General features: G+C 48.4%; 1 long non-coding RNA gene across 5 annotated transcripts; it reads left to right on the plus strand.

Moving 5' to 3' along the window:
* Positions 1-6: 6 nt before the first annotated feature.
* On the plus strand, positions 7-5553 carry LOC102011114. 5 transcript variants are annotated; one of them, XR_001233378.1, is made up of 4 exons: positions 7-208; positions 2193-2293; positions 3654-4253; positions 4556-5553. It is a non-coding gene; the product is annotated as an uncharacterized LOC102011114 (long non-coding RNA). The 5 variants fall into 5 exon arrangements; XR_001233379.1 differs by having other exon boundaries at positions 2193-2263; XR_260433.2 differs by lacking the exon at positions 7-208 and having other exon boundaries at positions 218-2293; positions 3654-3857; positions 4040-4253.
* The last annotated feature ends 12854 nt before the right edge of the window (positions 5554-18407 follow it).

Consider the following 18407-nt stretch of genomic DNA (forward strand, 5'->3'; position numbering starts at 1 on the left):
GCGTTCCCGCCCGCGCGTCCCGGTGGCGCCCTGGGCTCGAGCTCCTGCGCCCCGGAGCTGGGGCCCGCGATCAGCCCCGGCGCGCGAGACGCCCGCCACCCTGGGAACTTCTCAGCCGACTTTGGGGCCCTCGAGCCACAGGACTGCCCCGAGCGGCAGCCCGCACGTTCGGCACGGAGCCGGGAGGGCCCTGCCCAGGGGCGCATAGGTGAGTCCTCCGTTCCCCGGACTGGCTCAGGCCGACGCTTTCCCAGTGGCTGCGCCCGGGGCTGGTGGCCTTCCCCGAGGCCGGGCAGCCTAGGGCCACAGTCGACTTGTCAATGGTCAGGGTCCTAGAGGTAAAACTCTCAGGAAAGCCCCGGCGTGTGGGCGCCTAGCAGAGCTCCAAGAGACCCAGTCCCAGCGCATCCCACCTGGGCAGGTTGTGTACGAGGAATCCCCAAGCAGACCACCTAGCCACTCTGTGATCTTGGGCAGCACCGCCCTTACCGAGCGGGCACCCCAACTGTAAAATGGGGGTCACAGTGGTATCTCCCATAGCGCTGTTTTCAGGATGAGGTCAGCCCTTGCCTTGCAGTCAGCTGCCAACAAACGTTTGTTTTGATGAGCCCAGGGCCTGCCACGTGGTAGGTGTTCGCTAGATTGTGTCTATTCTCGAAAGCACCCTCTGAGCCGGGACCAGCCAGGGGGAAAGTGAGTTGAATCATCTTCCCTCTGCCGCCTGCAGCAGCCTGACATCCAGTAGATAATTATTTGGAGCACCCTAGAGAGTGATGGCAAGGTTCACACCATGAACAAGCAATGATGAGCGCTGAGGATGCCTCTGAGGTCTCTTCTCTCATCCCTCCCGGGACCCACCGGGAGGAGTCCAATTGGACCCATGCGGAAAGCAAACAGCCAGAATCATATAGGAGGGGAAACAACCAAAAAAAAAAAGGCAGTGAAGGCCTGAAGAGGGAAGAAACTGCTCATGTGATGTTCAGAGCCAGGAGCAGTCAGGTTTGTTCCAGGGCTGTGTAGACTTTTCACTTGCTTGAGTCTGTGACTTGGCAGATAGAGGTGGGTGCCAGGGGGCAGGAAGGGGCATAAAAAGGATAGGATCTACAGTGATGGCTACCTGAGGTCCTTTTCAGCTCCAGGAGTCCTGGGATTTCGTAATCCGCATGATTCATCCTTTCAGCAGGTGTGAGTCACCCTAATAGAGGTGGGAGAACGGGAGGCGTGGTGGGAGGCCCAACCCGGACAGGCTAAATTCCTGTTCACAAGGGCTCCTGCCAAGGGCCCCTCTTAGAACCCAGGGATCTACGTCCCAGTGGCCTTCTCTTCTCTTCACCAGCCATACTTTCTGTCCCTTCCCTTTTCCGGCAAGCGGGGTCGTCTTCCCGGACAATTGCTGCAGGCCTACCCCAGGCTGCAGAATACAGGCTCCTTGTGTGCTGGCTGGGTGCTCACTGGCGCCTGCCCACTGGAAAGGCTTGAGGCCATGATGCAAGCTGGCCAGTGCTAGAGGAGAACATGCCACACCTGTTGGGCAGTGACAGTACCCAGAACCCTCACCCTAACCCTGCCCAGCCACCTGGCCCACAGAGAAGGGACACTGTGCTGAATCGGGTGGAGTTACAGGCCTTGCCCTGTTCCTGTCCAGCAATCCATCGGACACTGTGTGTCACTTTTCTGCCCCTTGTTAGCCAGCCTGTCACTGAGAGTCATCCAGATCCTACGGCATTCCTCTGTAAGTATGTGGGCCGCTCTAAGGTATAGCACACTGCACATAATCCAAGTGATTATGAAGCAGCTCGTGCCTCCCAGGAGGGTACTCCCATGACAACAGTGATTTTGACAGGCAGAGATAAGGGTTTTTCCATAATAATTTGGTAGATTAAGGGATTCAGCCTACTGAACTGAGAGGAGACTAAGACACATCTGAATTTTTATTTGGAGGGATCTGAATTTATTTTATTAACAAGGTTGGTCCTCTGGGGCTAAACTTTCCACTTATGGCGGAGGTACGTGGGCTATAGCTTGGCTTCAGCATTGCAGGAAGACCAGCTTCCCAAAATGAACATCCTAAATCAAATTGCCTCCTCTGAGTTTCCTATTGATTTACACTATGACAGGATTAACTCAGTCATGGTACCAGCCCTTTGCATTGTGATAGGATCTGTAATAAAACTTGGTTCATCTTCTTGCAGGGAGAGGATTTATTATTACTCACTGGGACTGCCGCTTACCAGATGGCCCCGGAGGTCCACACCACTCTGGGGTAGGGAGCCTGCTGCTCCCGTAGACTGAGGTGGGCAGACTGGGAAGGGGTAGGACCTGGACCAGAAAGGTGATTGGAGCCTGGCTGCCTCTCAGGAGCCAGCAAATGTAAACAGAGATGCGATGCATAGGCGGAGTCGCTGGGAAGCTGGTGTGCAATGACGTGCTCTTCTGGCCCTGGCTGCTCCCCGTACAGTTGCCCGGTGGGGCCCCGGAATACCCACTCAGCCAAGGCCACTGGACAGTCAAAGACTACGCACAGCGTCTAGTGGATTTTGAAACAAAATTTGATTTAGAATTACCTCCATTTAGGCAATAACCACCTAGCTGAAAAACTGTACTTTTGAGAATGTGCTGGGTTCGGTGGCCAGGGTGGCATCTCAAAGATTGTCCGACGGGCACCACCTGTAGAGGAGCTTTGTCACGCCGCTTCTGGGCAGCCTTGGATGAATTCTTCTTTCTTCCTCTGCTGTAAATGGCAGCTATACTGCTGTCACCTTGCAGGGTGCCATGAGGACCACAGGAGGTGACTGGTGCAGTTCCCCTCACCCCGTGCCTGGTGACCAGTCAGCACTCCATAAATGGTGGGCACCAGGGCTGCAGGCTCAGTCCCTCTGCGGTGCTCAATGCTGTGTAAAAGTAAAAAATGAAAAATGGCCAGGGATCTAGCTCAATGCAAAGACCCTAGGTTCAGTCCCCTGGGGAGCGGGCATGAGATGTTGTAAAAACTACTTTTCTTGCAGAGCAATCATCTTGGATCTAGCAGTTATATATTCAGTGTTCCATGCATAAGCTCCCAGGTAGAAAATTAGTGTCAAGCAAGGAATTTATGGGCAAAACTCTGTAAGAATGAGAGCTCTGCATTTCATCTCACTTCTCTTTTTGCCCTAACTTCCAGAAGACTCAGAGTTACGTACAATTGTTTATGTCCTCCCGGCTGTAGCACTCAGGGTGTTTTTGGTTACCAAATGCTAGAACGCCCCCCGGGTAGGAGCACAAGCGATGAGGACAGCTCAGGAGTTCACACACAGGAATGTGGTAGTAGGTGAATCTGGGGTTGTTAACCCAGCACTCAGTCAGACCGGGATCTTGGTGCTGTCCTGTGCTCTGTCCTGATTTCCCTTGTCAAGATAGGAGGAAAGGGAAGGAGCAAACTTTTTTGTTTTGTCTTTTTGAGACAGCGTTTTGCTATGCAGTTCAGGCTGGACTTGAACTCACTTTGTAGCCCAGGCTGGCCTTGAACTCACAGCGATCCTCCTGCCTCAGCCTCCTGAGTGCTGGGATTATAGACGTGCACCACCATGCCTGGCTATGGAGCAACCTTCTGTCTCTTAAATGTCTTTTATCTACTCAGTGAGACACCCTCAGACCCCCAGCCCATTTCTTCTCAGGCCCCAGTGACTTGAACTGGGTCACAGCCCTCCCTCCACAGTGATGGAGCCGCTGACAACACGGACAAGGTTACCCGTGCTGCTTTGGATCTGTTCTGGCAAAACATTTTCTCCTGGAAAAACATTTTCCTGAACACACTGCTGCCCCAAATTGAGCAAAACGAGGATTCTTCAAGCAGAAGGCAGCTCCAGGAGGGATGCTAGGTGGGTCCCCAGCTGGCACCTGCTCCCCTTTTCTGTTCTGCTGTCTCGCCTTTATCTAGATCCTGCTAGACACACAGCAGACTCCAAATAGTTACTGAAAGGAGGGCCAGAGGGAGTGGGGAGGAAAAGAACGAAAGAAGGGGAAAAAGACAGAAGGAAAGGAAGGCTCATATATTGCTTAGGATGAATCCAGGAAATTAAATACCAACACAAATCAGCTGTAAGCAGCTACAACTTTGACCTTCCTGGCCTCCCCGAGCCCCACGCCAAGCAGAACCCTAGCACTCAATGGCATTTTACCCAAGTCCAACAGCAAGCGTGCCTCTTTCTCCTGTATGAAAACATCCCTTGGCTCCAGGATGGGCTGCAAGCTCCTTGCCTGAGTACTGTTCCCAGGTAAGAGTAAATGAGGGGCTCGGGCTCCCTCCCCAGTGGGGGCAAGCAGAGCCAGGCCAGAGGTGGAGTGGGGAGGGGGCTTGGCAGTCATAGCTGGAAACTGACTCCTTTGTACCAAAGAATAATTTTGAGAAGCTGTGTGTGCCAGTAAGTGACGGGGCAGAGTGCCCGGCAGAGGGTCCGGGGGCTGCAACATACACATGTAAATGAAGTGGCTGTGGCCCGGTGGGTGGGGCTGAGCAATTGGCTGTTCAGGTTCTTCCCAGCTAATTATAGATCCTGTGGCTTCTCTTTCCCCCAAGGAAATAAGCCAGAGGGCACAAGCAACGCTGCTCCTCACCTCCTGCCCTGGGCCCTGCCCTGCCCCTCCGAAGCTGCCACCACCCCCCACCATGCCCTGGGCTCCAGGGAATTCCAGCCTCCAGATCTCGTTCTGGCAATGACCCACACTCCTGGCCCTTTAATCCATTCACTCCTGGGCCCTCTCCTGCGCTGCAGAGCTTCCTCCGCCCCAAGACTGCGTCCTTGCTGCCCCTACCACCAACCCCTCGTGCTTCCCCTCTCTGCTGCTCCTCTTGTCTTCCCCACAAGGCTTCTGGGAAAGGTTCTAGCCCTTCGCTCTGCATTCAGGAGTCACCCTGTGCCCAAGACCTCATCCCCCAGCACTGCACCTGCGAGGCCAGATGAAGGTGGAGAAGAAACAAAACCACTCGAACTGGTCTCGCTTGAAGTTTGTCTTTACTCACCTGCAGCAGTTGCAGCAAAGTCTCACTGTTCTCAGGGACACTTTCAACCCCTCCTTCTCCAACCCCGCTTCGGCCTCCTTCTCAGGGAGACGCCTCCTCCTGCCCCTGCCTGGGCTCTGTCTCCCCAGCATTGCTGCAGGTGGACACGGGGTCTCGCCCTCCCAAGGGCCTCCTCCCCGGCCATGTGCTGGTCCCAACCTCACCCCAGTCAGGGATGCTCCTTCCTCAGTATCACCCCAAAGGTCCATGTGTTGAAATTTAACCCCCACTGTGAGATGTTAAAGGGGAGGAAGTGAGATGTAACCCAGTTCTGGTGTTCAGAAGTGACTGGACTTAGATAAAGTCGTTCAGATGGAACCCCATGATTAGACGCTGGTGTCTTGATAAGAAGACAGAGAGAGACAGAAGAGACACAACCATGCAGCCCTTATCTCTTATCATGTCCTGTGCCGTCAGGGTCTTTGCCAGCAAAAAGCCCATTACCAGCTGGGGACCCTGAACCCTGCACCTCTGGAACTGTGAGCCAGAATAAACCTGTTTTCTTTATAAAATTATCCAGCCTCGGGTAGTACTTCATTGTAGTATTACAGAATGGACTAGTACACCCTCTCTGCCCATCACAGTAAATGCTACTTCCGTGCTCCCATTGCTCAAGCTGAAGCCTAAGGTCATCTTGGTCCTGCCCCCCACAGCCACGCCTGTACTATCAGTGAATCTGGTTGCTTTTGCTTGTGAAATCCATGCAGAGTGTGACTGTTTTCCACCACACCTCCTGCTACCACCCTAGCCAAGTCACCTTAGCTGGTATAATTCAGTGCCCTCCGAAGTGGCTTCCCTATTCAGCCTTCCCTGAGTCAGTCCTCAGCGCAGGGTCACGAGCAGCAGACATCAAGTGGTGCTCTCCCACGGCTCAGAGTTGCCCCCAGAGCCCCAAGTCTCACACAGCACAAATCTTGTCCTCTTAGTGCCCCAGAGGTCCCCATGGTCACCTCAGGCACACATAGTAGACGGTCAGACACAAGAAGAGTGTTGGACTGGATGGTCAAGGCTTCCCAGAAGAAGTGAGCTTCAAACTCAGCTTGAAGAAATAAACAGGAACTAGCCAAAGAAGTGGCCCATCAGTCAGGTTTAAGCAAAAAAGCCAGAAACCACACTAAATATTTGTGTTGGGGGAAATGGATGACTCAGGTGTTGGAGACGGAACCTAAGAACAGCAGAACCTGTTCCTCTGCTGAGTGGAGATGCGGCTGACAACCCACAAGTGGACATGTATATGCAAAAGCCCTGTGGCAGGTGGAAGCTTGGGGTGGTGGAGCTAGAGAGGAAGCAGAGTGGCCAGAGCACTGATAGTTAAGGGAAGGTGAAGGGAGAGGGAGCTAGGGACTGCCAGAGGCCAGGTATGACAGCGTCAGCAGCCTCGCAAAGAATTTGAACTCAGTCCCCAGAGGCAAGGAATGCAATGGGACACAGCCAGCTCCGGCCAGCATGTCCTGGGTGGCTGTCGAGTCTTACTCTGTCTTCAGAAGGCCACATCTTGGCTCCTACCTTGCTCGCTCCTTCTTCAGTATCTCCTTCTTCAGTATCTCGCTGGCCCTTCAAACCCAGAACCACCTGCGCCAACCTCCTCACCCCAGTCCACCAGGCCCTGGCTCTGTGGATTCCCGTTGCCTCCACAAAAGTGTCAGCCACTCTGTGCCCCAGCCGGGTCCCCGCCAGAACCCACCTCCCTGGCCGGTCCCCTGTCTGTTCAGCCCAGGTCCTCCTCGTGCACACCCAGCTGCCCTAGTGACCGCTAAGCAGCCTCTGGCTCAGCACCCTCCTCAACTGTCCCCAGAGTGCCAGGTCCCAGGTGCTGCCAGGAGCCTGCTTGATCCATAGAGCCATCTCACAATCTTCCCAGCTGGGGTGGAGACACTGTCTTTCTTGCTCTTCCTGCCCCAGCGTAAGACTCATGGCTGTCCCCAGGCTTGCTGTTCAGGCCTGGCCACCTTGGCTCTCACCATATTCTGGGTGGCATGCCTCCCCACCCCCATTCCTCCTGATGCAAGGTGAAGTCTCAGACCCTGTGATCTGGCTCTACTGAGCAAACAAGGCAGAGTATACTCCCGCAGAGGCCTCTTCCAGGGCATGGTCTCTCCCACCACTGGAGGAGGTCTCCAGGCAGAATACCCAGCAGCCGAGCCAGCATGTGCAAAGGACTTGAGGCAGGAGGAAGCTCGGCTCAGTGGAAGGCTAGAAGGGAGGCAGCAGCATTGACGATGAAAGGAGGGAGGGCAGTGCAAGCCTGGCTGGCGTGGTGTCTGGTGGCGAGACTATGAAAGGAATGCCACAGGTTTCTAAAGTGTGTTAGAGCCTTGGTTCTGCCTTAGAGGTCTGATGACCAGCTGCAGTCCTGAATATCAGTCCCTCCAAGTTATCTGTTCTATAAGAGATGAAAGAATCAAGCAGAGAAGACCTGCTTGTACTTATCTAGCAGCCAGCAGCAACCTCTGGGCACACAGTCCACAGGTAGGAAGATTTTACCTCCGCACCTCAGTTTATTCTGAGCACCCCTGTGTCCCGGGTGGGGGGCCCAGCCTCCCAAGCCAGCGCTGTGGGAGCGCACAGAAGTTCAACAGCAAGGTGGATGGATGAAGTGAGGTAAGGACCGGCAGATGAAGTCTCCAAGATGCAGATGCAAGCGCATGGCTTTGCTAAAGCCATAGAGATTTTCTGCTGATCTTTCACAACTTCCTGCAGGATCGCCTTTAGCGCGGGCCTCGGCTATATGTGGAATCCGGCCCGCTGCTCCCTGCCTGAATGACCTTGGGCATTTAACCTCCGCCTCAGTTTCTCTGCAGTAGATGAGATTGACAGTGGTTCCTCCTGGCGGAGAGAGGGTGAAGCAGCCCCTTGGGAGCAGGCAGGGCCTGGCAGCCAGCGAGCTGCCGCCTCCCACGATGTGCATCCTGGGTTTGGCAGGCGCCAGCCAGGATTGTAGTGACAGCGGAAGCGTGGACCATGTGACAGGTGCTCAAGGGAGAGCTGTGTTGAGTTACACTGAGATCTCACTAAAACCACAGTGGTTCCTGTTATCTTCCTTGGATCTGTGTGGTGGATTTAGGGCTTCAAAAATACTTTCGAAGCTTTTTATATCCTCCATACTATTTATAGTCTAAACTCCCCCAAGTCCCCACCCCAGCCAAAATCATCCCTTCTATGCATTTTTTGACACCAGAGTCTCTAGCAGCAGAGGAGAATGTAGCTGCTCGATTGCACCATTTGGGCCCCCAACAAGCCCCTCAGTCCTGTCCTTCAGGAGTGACACTCAGCAAGTGCCACCTCCTTGGCAGGCCGTGCCACACTGAGCCTCCCGGTCACCCGGCATGCAGTCCGGTCCAACTCCTGGCTCTCCGGCCACGCTGCAGGTGCTTGCTGTCCTACACTGTCATTTCTCAAAACTTTGTCATTTCTTAAAGCTTTGGTAACGGAACATCTCTGTGGCTCGAACGATTCTGTGTCTGGCCCTCTTCATTTGGGTCAGGGCTAATTCTCTTGTTCTTTCTTCTTTCTCCTTCCGTGCTCTTTCTTCTTCCATCCTATAAAACCGATCTTGCGTTAGAAATCAGCTAAGTGGATCATCATTCTCCCTCCTAAACATGGACCAGCCGTGGGTCACGGGTGGCCGCCATCCTTAAGAAGAAAGCCTAATTCACTCCCCATCTTCAGTGGATGGGAAGTTGGGAAATTTTTCACTTACTGCTTCTTCCATCAAAGCTCACTGAAGACTTGCCACGGTGCCCCTCTTACAGGATCCTGGGACAGTGTGACAGGCAGTGACACTCAAGTGTGTCCCATGAAATGGGAAGGAGTGGTCCAAGCAAAGCAGGGTGGCCTGGAAAAGAATACGAGGATCAGAGCAGCACGGTGGTTAGTGCAGAGGTTCCAGTGTTGACAGCCAGGTCCTTGTCCTGCCCAGCTGTGTGACCTGAAGTAGGTCAATTAATCTCTCTGGGCCTCAGTTTTCCCAAATGAGCATGTAATGACCATGATATTTGTGTCCCCCTCAAATAAATCAGTAGAAAGTGCTCCAACTTGCCCCGGCACTTGGACAGTATTATATAAGATGTTATTGTCATCAGGCTAGAGGCACAGCCATATCTGATCACTGGTTGTAACACAAATGGGTCTGGACTTGTGTGGGTGTATGCAGATGCATTAGCACAGATGTGCCCTGGGCCCTACGCCCAGCTACCCTCCCTCCAGTCCTAGACTTAGAAGGTCCACACAGCCAAGGCATCACCCTCTTCCCGATGTGCCTGATGCGGGAGAGGGGAAGGGTAGTAGTGGGAACGGGAAGAAGGAGCAGCAGAGGGAGAGAGCCTCGACCTCACACACTGAGCCCTCTGTAGGCTTCAGTGGCCCTGGGCTGTGGTTCTGCCTTCTGTTTGAGGGACGAGAAACCTCAGGCCCAGAAGGAGGAAGGGCCTTGCCTAAGGCCGACAACCCCCTTGTTAGGGGAGCTGGGGAGGTTCTGGTGCAGGGTGGAGCCGGAGGCACAGATGGCAGGAGGCTGAGCAACACCCTGAGGTCTCCCTGTCCTTGGATGCAGATGGGGGACCAGAGACCTGGGGATGGAAGGAGATGCAGAGCTCTCCAGTGAGCCTGTCTGCAGTCACCAGTGACCTCTTCAGTGTCCCCTCAGTGTCCAGCTCCACTGGAGCTCCCTGGGGGCCAGCAGGGCACAGTGTGACCAGCTAGAGGAGACAGAAGAAAAGAGATGTGATGCATGGACTCCAGGGCCCTGAGACCCCACCTGGGAACCCCTTGGGACTGCAGATCCAGGAGCTGCCTGGACTCTTTTTTTCATTTATTTATTTCTCCTGGAGATTGAACTCAAGGCCTTCCCACTAAGCTGCATCCCCAAACCTTTCTACATTTTAAAAAAAATTTTGAGACAGGGTCTCCCTCAGTTACTAAGTTGCCCAGGCTGGGCTGGGACTTGGAATCCTCCTGCCTTGGCCTCCCAGAGTACTGGGATTACAGTACAGCCAGCACCTGGACTCTTCGGCTGTCACACTTCCTGACCCTCTTGCCAGGGTGGCTGGAGACAGTGAGTCCCTTGGGAACTGGTCCTTTGGGGTGGGAAGTCCTCAGCCACACCAGCTCCTCTGCCACCTTCTCCTGAGAGCAGCACCATGGCCTGGTGATAAGACCCATTCTCCAGCCACTCCTTGGGTCCCTCCTGAAGGACAAATCTGACTATCCAGGGCCCAGAATGTCCCCAGTGCCTGACCCTTAAGTATGTTTAGAAGTCAAACCTATTCCTACCATCAGCGCTCAGGAGTTGAATTACACCTTCCTTAAAAAGCAAATCTTCTCTCCAGAGCAGCATTCGGATGCTCATAAGCTCCGTCATCAAATATGAATATTCTCTTAAAAATAAAAATTATGGTGCACTTAAAAAGGGGCATGTTATGTCAGCACTGGTGATACGGCAATTTATTACTGTCGGCAAAAGAGAAGGCTCTAATGACGAGGTGGAAGCTGGCCTGGCAGGCTGTAAATTACAAGCCATTCTCTCCCTGGCAGGAATAAATCCTCCTGTCCGTCAGCACACTCTCCCCTTGACAGGCAGCGGGCAGAGGCAGCAGAAAGAGCCCGGAATTTCACCTCTACTGTGAAGAGCGCAGCTCAGCCCGCGCAGCTCTGTGAGGACCACACGTGTCCTTTCTGACATGAGAAAAATAACAACGACAGGGCCAAAAAGAAAGAGCAGAGTTCAGTGGAAAAGGAGCAAGAGTGGAGAATGCAGCCTGATCAGAACTCTCTGATTTGACGGAACCACCCTTCGCCTCTCTGAGCTGCGACTGTTTTCCTTGCCTGAAAAATAAAGGAATTGGGCTAAAAGAGTGAGCTCACAGGTAAAACTGCTCCCACAGGTGATGTGCTGCCTGTAAGGTGCTGAGCTTCCCATGCTGGGCAGCATTTAAGAAAAGCTGGGAACTGAGAGTGATTACACACCTGAAATCTCAGCTCCTTAAGAGGCCAAGACAGGAGGTTCTCAAGTACAAGGCCAGCTTGGACAACTAAACAAGACGCTGTCCCATAATACAATTTTTGAAAAGGCTAGAGATGCCCCTCAGTGGTAGAGCACTTATGTAGAATGTGCAAGGTCCTGGGTTTTATCGCCAGCACCTGAAAGAAAAAAAATAAAGAGTTGGAGACTTCTGTCACGGAGGATTCCTCTACCCACCAGGAAGGAGAATTCATGATTCCCAGGACCAATCCAAAAGTCCCAAATTCAGTGAAAACAGCACCAAATCCCACTCCCACCTGACCCCAAACCCTGCCTCTGGCAGAGGTGCCTCTAGCAAAGCTCTGCCTCTACCTTCCCAGTGGATCCATCACCTTCCAAAAGCCCCCAGCCATCAACCCTCCCCAGTGCAGCATGTTAAGTAGCTTCCTCGGGAGCTCACCCGAGACACATCTGCGCACATCTGAACACATGGAGCTGCTGTGGACAATACTACAGGCAATTGCTAGGCAATAAAGAGACACATAAATGGTTGGTTTATGTGAATGGTTGTTACAGAATGGTTCAAGGATTCACTTGGTAGGCTTGCCAGGTAAATACCAGCTGTCCAGTCTAATTGGAATTCCAGATACACAATGCAGACATGTTTTAGATGGAGTCTTACTAAGTTACCCAGACGGATTTCAAACATTTGGGCTCCAGTGATCTTCCTGCCTCAGCTTCCCAAGTAGGTAGGATTACAAACATGTCCCAGTGCACTCATCTTGTCCTGCATTTTTATTTGCTAAACCGCTGCACCCTAGATGGGAAATGTCAAAAGCTCAATTTGGAATTGGGTAGGGAAATACGTTGCTAACATTTGAAAATAACTGACAATTAAGCTTTTGGTTTAAAAATACAGAACATTTTCTGTCGAGGCCAGGGATGAAGACAGCCTATTAAAAGTAACTTGTTGGACTCAAATATAGCCCACTAGGCATCCAGACTTGCTAAAACAAGAGTAGATAAAAATGAAGAAGGAGATAGAGGGAGAGAGAGAGAGACCATGGCTGAATTACCTGAAAAGACCATAACCCTTGGGTCCTTGGGCAGCCATATTCATGGGAACCCAGGTGGCTAAGCAGCTTTGTCCATAGGGAAATTCTGTAAGCTGGTATTTTAGGGATGGTTTGGGGGTCTGAGGAAGGACTCTGCCTGCCCAACCCTTCTGATTCTGCCTCAGTGGTCTCCATGGCAGGGAAGGGTAGCGGTGGGAAAGAACCCATTCCCAGGACCCCTTAGGGCCCAAACCTGGAGCACCACATCCCCAACACCATCTGTCATGTTCACTCCTTACCCTGCTTCTCTGCTCTCTTCCTGGCCCAGTTCCTTGGCAAAGCGGACTGTTGTCCTCACCAAGGATAGCCTTTGCCCACCAGTTCTTGCTTCTATTTTATTATTTTCTTTCTTTTTCCCCTCCTCCTTCCCCCACCCACATCCCTCCAGGACTGGGGAATTGAACCCAGTCCTTTTATAATTGTTTCATTTTGAGACGAGGTCTCACTAAGTTGCCCAGGACAACAAGCACTTTTTCTTTAATATTGTTTTTTACCCTCCTCAAATTTTGTTTTCTTCCATCTTCTTGTTGCTTACTTTTCCCCAAAAATATTTCTTCTAATGAGCAGCAAGACATTTGTCCTCTGCGGATGGACCATGGGGTCCCTGTGGACAACCCCACGAGGATTCCCACCTTATCCACTCTATGAGACTAGGCACCTGTGAGCTTTTCCAGCTGTGTATCAAGGTTCCCCAGTGCCCTTGGCAAAATACACTGGGGATGTGAGAAACAACCCATGGGGCACCTCCAACAACAGCAGGGGGTTGGGGGCCAGGGGATGTACCCTGCCCTTTGCAAGGAGGAGTCCAGCAGAATGGTGACAGCACTGTCTTACAGTGTCAGGTGTTAGGTTTTAAGAATACAAGAGGAAAAGACAGGGTTGAGGACCTGCAAAGCTGGTTTATCAGACAACCTATTAAATATAGTTCAATATTAACTGTCCTAAAAACCTAGAGAACAATGACAATATTCAGGCAGTCAATGTCAAGACTGTTGAGAAGTCCTGGGCCTGAGTCACAGGTTAAATTGAACCTGTGAAGCAGTATTTTATTGAGCTGTTTCTTAATTATTTAAAAATAGGCTGTGAGTGTCAGCCTTACATGATATGATGCTAACCACAAGTTTTGACTCACTGACACTTTGTCCAGGAAATAAAGAGCAGTCTATACACACCACCGTTGGGCCCAGAGTTCTTTTTATTCTACATTATCTTGTGCTTTATCCCCAAAGAAAAATGATGAGTCAAAGCAGAAAAGCAGGTAACGGGCCACCCCCAAATGAACATGCTAAAAGGAAAAGAGCCATCAAAATGTCACAAACTTTTGCTATTAGCCTATCATCTGAACACTTTTCCAGCTGAGTGCATCTGTAGTGGTCTTTCGCCTGCTCCAGCTCCACGGGTAGGAGGATCCTCCTGCCATCAGACACAGGGACATAGACAAATCTTGGCAGGGTAGATTATTCCTGGTGTCTGGGAGCTGTCAGGATATATCAAGTTGGTGGGTGTCTGGAGGCTGTATAGACCCAGCATTAATAGACCATCGTGGGCCTAATTCTTCCTTCCTCTCCATGGTCCACTTGAAGTCACTGTGACTTAGCAGTTTAAATGATGCAGTGATGTACATTGGTCACCACAAAAATAGACTTCTTTCAGAGCTCTTCCTATAGATAGATGATGGACAAAGCGATCAACTCACAGTCACTGGTCACTGTAACAAACAAAAAAAGTACAATTAGAGTAAGATTGTCAGAGCTGGTGGAGAAGACAGACACTGAAAACAGCCTGAAAGAGTAAGATCATCATCTTATGGTGTGATGATAAATTTCAGGTGTTGTGTTAGTCAGTTTTCTATTACTGTAACAAATATCTGAGATAATCAGCTTAGAAAGCTTAGAAAGCTGATGAGTTTATTTTGGTTTATAGTTTTGGAGTGTTCAGTCCATGGCATAAAGTAGGCAGCTGTGCTCCATCATGCCCTCTGCCATGATGTTTTGCATCAAGCAATGGAACAAGCTGAGCATGGACTGAAACTTCTGAAACTGAGGTAAAATAAATCTTTCTTCTCTAAGTATTTTGTGTCAGTTATTCTATCAGAGTGACAAAATGCTGACCGATACACTCTTCCTTCTGTACATGGGGCATTCCTCCTTCTGTCCTTGGACATTAGAACTCCAGGCTTTCTGTCCTTTGGACTCCAGCACTTTCGTCAGTGGCCTTTGATCTTGGACTGAGAATTAGACCTCAGACGTTAGTGGTTCTGGGGCTTTTAGACTTAGACTAAATCACAATAACTATGAGCTAATTTGACTCTAAGGTCAGAGCGCTCACTGATGCAGAAATTCAGGGGTCCCCAGGCTGCCCACATCCTCACCCAGTATGGCATGTAGGGTGTTTATGCCCATGGTCCTGCTGTTTCAGAGTCCTTGGGATATTGTGCTGTGATCTAGGCTATTCAGAGTGGTTCATTCTGGAATGTATAAAACAAACACTACCAAACAGGAATTTTCTCTCAAAATAGTTGGGAAGGGAGAAGCAGAAGGACAGGAGGTCATCTGCAATTTCCAGGAGGAAAGTCAGGTTCCTAACTCATCAGTAGGGGTATCTGTTAGGACCCAGAAGTATCTGACCGATTTTGCAGAGGAGAACCGGAAAGGATTTGAAGTCTAAACTGGGCCACCTCACATGACTAAGCACAGAAGGGACTCTTGTGACCAGAGGCCATAATAGAGTTCTGCCAAAATGGACGCTGCCACCTGGTAATGGGCTCTGTCCCTTGAGGTCATCATAATACCTAATTTAAACCCAACTTTTTCTAGGTCTTCTAAATCATTTTACAAAAATAACTTGGCAATTTCTTATGCGAAGCTCAGACATTTTATTTTATCTATAATCTTCAGTATATGCATGTGTGTGTGTGTGCATGTGTGTGCATGCCTGAGCACACACACACACACACTGCTACCCAAACAGTGCTCCATGCTCACTGTAAACATATCCTTCACTCTGGGGTTGGAAGTGCTTATGAGGAAAGGCTGCCCACATTCTGTAGCAGGGCCACTACGGTGGAATCTGATGACAAGTGGATGGCAGGCACTGAATACATTCATGTCCTGATTGTCTAAGAATTTGCTTTTCACTATCAACATGTCTCCTATCTAGTTTTCAGAGCAGACACCATTTTATTTTATTCATTTAATTAAAGCATTTCAAAATGTTTCTTAGAATATGCACAGCAGAAAAGGGCATATTATGAAAAGTAAAAAAATCACTCACTTCATTCTTTGTTGCACTTTAAGTCCTTTAGGCCACTGCCTTTAACTATTTCTGCATTCTTTTTTTCTGATGGCCAGCATCTAATTCTAAATGGTATCCTAGTATCTTTTCTTCATGTCCAATTTAGATCTTGTCTGTTGATTCCTCACCATGAAACACAAGGCTTCAACTGGCTTACACTCTATCTTCCACTAACTTTGACAGCTACATTAGTATAGTTTTTTATGTTGTTTAATTTTTAACTTTCAATCTCTTACCTAAGTCTTGGTGGGGGGGACATTCTATTATTTTCAGATAATATATCATCTTCTTTCAGCAATGCTTAGCTCTTACACTGTCAGAATTTGTACTAGTTAGCTGACTCCCACAACTTGAAGGAGGAGAGGTTTATTTTGGATCACCATTTCAGAAGGTTCAGTCCATGGTCAGGTGACTCCAAGGCAGAAATGGCATGGTGGAAGGGCATGGCAAAGGCAAGTTGCTCAATTCATGACATCCAGGAAGCAGAGAACCATGGGAGTAGCTGGGGAGAATATACCCTTCTAGATCCCTCTACATGACCCATCTTCTCCAACCAAGGCCCACCTCCTGACAGCACATTCAACAGCAGACTCATCAATGGATTAATCCTCTGATAATGATAGTCACCTCTAAAAGCTCCATCTCTGAATATGTGAGACTTTTGGAGGGCATTGTAGCTCTAATCCATAGCCGAGTTGATAATTTTATATACTGTTGTACAAGCATAAGTCTCTCGTGTTTTGCCCACACGTTTATTTTAGAAATAACAAAAGAAGTTAACCCTGTAAACATTATTTGACTTTATTTTGTTTTCAAAGTCAATCAGTATATTAGGATTTTATTTTATTTTCTATATATCGGTGTCATTAACTATAAGCAACATTATTGGATTTAGTATATATGGCATATTTTGTTTCATTTTCATTTAGATATACACAGGAGTCTCTTACATGACTTTTATTTTTGTTGAAGTTTTTAATTATTTTTCCTTGTTAGTAAAAGAAACCTGCCTTTGCCAGATCTTTATGATTATCAAAACTCTTAATCATACTCTTAATCATTACTTCAAACACTTTTACCAGACCATAATCTGTAGTATGAGAAAGGAGGTAAATTTTCTAAGTACTTATAAACCTAAATCTTTACTTTGTTCATATGCTTAACAATTTTCTGGGCGTAAGATTCTGGGTTTTCAGTGCTATTTCCAGAATTTTTTCTTCTAGTGTCCAACGTTTCTGACAAGATGTCTGAGTCCAGTAGTATTTTTGTTCTTGTGAGGAAATTTTTTTTTCTTGGAAGCTTTTTAGAAATTTCTTCTTATGTTTGATGTCCTGAAATATTCTGAAGCTGTATTAAGACAGGAGTCACATTTTTCACTCTACTTGGAAATTGAAAGATGTTTTTGGTTCAGAGGTAATTAACTACCTTTTATTCAGTTCAGGAAAACTTTCTTCTGTCATGTCTTTTTTCTTATTTGAATAATAATCCATTTACATGGTCTAAGGAATTAAATGGCTGTACCAAATTAACAACGAAATTAGTAGTTTCCTTCCCAGTCCCTGAAATTCATGACTTTAAATAGCTTTAGGCTTCAGGTATTTGCCTTAGTGCTTTTAATTAGCATGCTTAAATTCTTATTTATCGGTTTCAAAACTATATGTTTTTTTACTCCACTCCCCTACCCTCAAATACATTTATTTTTTATTAGAATGATATCATATTTATGGACAAATCAATATTTAGCGTGTATGTCTGTGTGACTATGTAATCACTATTTGAAGCTGCAGCTGTGTAGAGCTACATTTTCCATTTCTTTTCTTACACCATTTTTATTGCCACTAGAGTCTCCGCACTGATCACAAATCCGTCCCCAAACTCTTTAACAGAAGAGAAAATGTTTTCCTAAGAAAGAAAGCATGAAGAGTCAGAAAAATGTGGAGCTATTCCCTGTCTGAAAGTGCTGTGGCCTTTATTCTATCCAAGTAGAATGTCGATCCTGTAGCCGTCTGAGGGTATGGGATCTGAAGGGTTTCTAACTCTTATTTTCAGTAAGAGCATTGCAAGCCTTGCTCTACTATCAATTAGCTTTCAGCATTGCTCTTGAGTCCAATGCAGAACTAATTCTAGACCTTTTGTATGTGACCTATTCTTTCTCTCTGGGGGCCTCAGTCACTTCTCTTTGTCCCAGTGTTGTGAAACTTCACACGGATGTGTTTTGGGGTGACTTCATTTTCACTGGGCACTTGGTGAGCTTCTCAGTCCATAAATTCTTGTCCTTTGTTTCCTGGAAATTTTCTTGAACTGCTTCTTTAGTAAATTGCTCCCTTTTCTTTTTTTCTCTATTTTTGAAAAGCCTACTATTTAAGATGTTATAATTCCAATTTAGTCTAAGTTTCTTACCTTTTTGGCTTCTCTTTTCAGTGCCTTTGCTGTAATTGTTTAAATTTTGGGAGATTTCCTCAATTTTCTGACTTTCTACTAATTTTTTTTCATTTCTGCTTTTGTATTCATAAATTCCAGTTCATTTTTGTTTTCTAAATGTCACCTACTCCGGTATTCTTTTTTCATCTTTATTGAAGTATAGGTGATATGTACTCATCCACGTTTAAAGTGTACAATTTAGTAAGTTTTAACATACTTCTATGAATATACCCATGAAACCATCCCCCATAATCAATATGATTTACACACTCACTTCCAAAATCTTTATGTTCTTTTTTATAATTTCTCCCACCCTCCCCTCCCTGTACCTCCTTGTCTCATACCCAGATAGTTACTGCTTTCTGTCACTATAGGTAAGTTTGCATTCTCTCTCTCTCTCTCTCTCTCTCTCTCTCTCTCTCTCTCTCCCTCTCTCTCTCTCTCAGACTGGATCTCACTAAATTTCCCAGGGTGGCCTCAAACTCTCAATCCTCAGAAGCTTGACTTAGAAGGCATGCACCACTATGCTTTAATTAGTTTGGATTTTTTCAATTTTTTTTTTTAAGACAGGGTCTTGCTA

This window comes from Chinchilla lanigera, unplaced genomic scaffold (genome assembly GCF_000276665.1).
Source record: "Chinchilla lanigera isolate Chin_1 unplaced genomic scaffold, ChiLan1.0 scaffold00015, whole genome shotgun sequence".
NCBI classification, from domain to species: Eukaryota; Metazoa; Chordata; class Mammalia; order Rodentia; family Chinchillidae; genus Chinchilla; species Chinchilla lanigera.